The 2,500-nt window shown below is 40.5% G+C and overlaps 1 protein-coding gene across 1 annotated transcript in view; it reads right to left on the bottom strand.

Annotated features, from left to right (window-relative positions):
* LOC126982427 (girdin-like) overlaps positions 1–2,500 on the bottom strand; it is a 75,184-nt gene that overhangs the window by 49,666 nt on the left and 23,018 nt on the right. The window lies entirely within an intron of this gene.

Consider the following 2,500-nt stretch of genomic DNA (forward strand, 5'->3'; position numbering starts at 1 on the left):
AATCTTCCTCTCTTATCAACCTCACGCACCTTCATCTTCCTCCCCCTCCCCATCCTCTACTCTTCTCTATCTTCATCTTTGTTTATGTTTGTTTCTGCACTCTCTCTCTTTTTTTGTCATTTTCACCCTTGCTCCTCCTCCTCCTCCTTCTCTTCCTCTTCCTCTTCCTTCCGGTCTCCTGTCTTCTAATATATGTTTCCTTAATTTTCTGTACACATCTATTTCTTCATCCTGTATGCTATCTCTTCTAATTCATCCTGTCTTCGTTTTGTTTTTATATTTCATCATCCTATCTTATAATCCCGTCTTCATTTTCTTTTTCTGTTTCATCATCCTATCTTATAATTCCATCTTCATTTTCTTTTTCCATTTCATCATGTCTGGTACTTCTTCCATTTCATCCTGTACTACCTCTGGCGGGGGTCATTTTGATAGTCTACTTTTTTTTTTTTTTACAACAAAGGAGACAGCTCAAGGGCACAAAAAAGGAAAACAATAATAAAAAAAAAGCCCGCTACTCGCTGCTCCTACAAAAAAGAATCATATTTTACCGAGAATGAAGGAATGAGAGAGAGAGAGAGAGAGAGAGAGAGAGAGAGAGAGAGAGAGAGAGAGAGAGAGAGAGATGATTACAAGAAGAGGAAACGAAGAGAAAATGGAAGAGGGGAAGGAAGACGAAACAGAGTAGATATGAATGATAAAGAAGGATGATGAAGAGAAGATGGAGGAGGGGAAGGAAGACGAAACACAGTAATATGAAAGATAAAAAAAAAAAGGAGAATGAAGATAGAGGAAAGGACGACGAAAAAGTCTGATACGGATTCTAGCTCTCAATGGTGAACAGAACACAGGCTTTGCAACCAGACCAGTGATGTGAAACGGATCATCGTAAATAGAGGAGGCTTTACTGTGGTTCCAGCTTGTCGAGAGCGTTCGGATGTTGACTCCCTTGGGTAATCCTCTGTTCGCAGCGCTGACAAATCTGAACCTGAACTGACATGATCTCTCTCTCTCTCTCTCTCTTCTCTTCTCTTCTCTTCTCTTCCCTTTCCTTTCCTTTCCTTTCCTTTCCTTTCCTTTCCTTTCCTTTCCTTTCCTTCTCTTCTCTTCTCTCTCTCTCTCTCTCTCTCTCTCTCTCTCTCTCTCTCTCTCTTAGAATAGATGGAGAGGAGGAAGGAGGAGGAGAAATAAGGGGAAGAGAAGCAGAGGGAAAAGGCTCATTGACATTCTTGTATTTAATTGCACTACTCAAGATGTAAAAATAAAAAAAATAAAAAAAAGGAGTGGGAGGGAGGAGTAGGTCAGACTAGGTGAGAGATACTGAGATAAAAAAACAAAAAGAACAATAAGAACAACACAAATAATAACAAGAACAAAAATGAAAACAGAGGAAGAGACATCACATTCAACTCGTCATACCAGCTCAAAAAAAAAGAAGAAAAAAAGAAAAAAAAATGATATTACCTGTGAAAAAAAAAGACTTGTAATACCTGCGCAGAACCCAAACAGTCACGCAGACCTTGCACACCTGTCAACCTGGCAAGCAATCAGCGGAAGGAAGGTGTAAAAAAAGAAAAGAAAAAAAAGATTGTAACAACAGACAAAATAACTACTACTGAAATTGGGCTCAGAATCCTGGAGAGGGGGGAGGAGGGGGAGGAATAATAACAGTAGTAGTAGTAGTAGTAGTAGTAGTAGTAGTAGTAGTAGTAGTAGTAGTAGAAAAGATGAGGAGAATAATAGGAAGGAGGAGGAGGGGAGAGAATCTAAGAGGAGAAGAGGAAGGGGAAGGAGGAGGAGGACAAAGATGAAGGAATAGGAGAAAGAGAAGTAAAAAAGAACAGATAGGGATGAATAAGAGGAAGAGGAGGAGGAGGAGGAGGAGGGGAAGGAGGAGGGAGCAAAGTAGATATGAAAGATGAAAAAGGACAACGAAGATAATGGAGAGGACGACGAAAATTAAGTTAAGGAAGGAGTAAAGAATTAAGAGGAAGAGGAGGATGGAGAGGAAAATATGGCGGTGGAGGAAAGGAGGCAAGTGGAGGTAGGTGGAGTAGTGAGTCACGCTGCTAAAGAGAAAGTTTGCACGAGGGAGGGAGGGAAGGAGGAAGAAGGGAGGGAGAGAGAGAAAGAGGAGGAGAGTGTGTGCGAGGTATGAGAGTTAACACACTTCTCAATCCCTCTCCCTCTTTCTCTCTATCCATCAATCTATCTACCTATTTATCTATCAATCTACTTATCTATCTGTCTAGTTCATCTATTCATCGTCAAATTCCTCTTACCATAAAAAAGTAAAACAAATTCATGCAAAAAATGACGTGACAGAAACAAAATCAACACACACACACACACACACACACACACACACACACACACACACACACACACACACACACACACACACACACGCACACACACTCAAAACAAAACCTGGAGTGCAAAAAAAGAAAAAAACATGACAAAAACAAATCAAAACAGACACCATTCCCCCCCCCCCATA

This window comes from Eriocheir sinensis, chromosome 51 (assembly GCF_024679095.1).
Source record: "Eriocheir sinensis breed Jianghai 21 chromosome 51, ASM2467909v1, whole genome shotgun sequence".
NCBI classification, from domain to species: Eukaryota; Metazoa; Arthropoda; class Malacostraca; order Decapoda; family Varunidae; genus Eriocheir; species Eriocheir sinensis.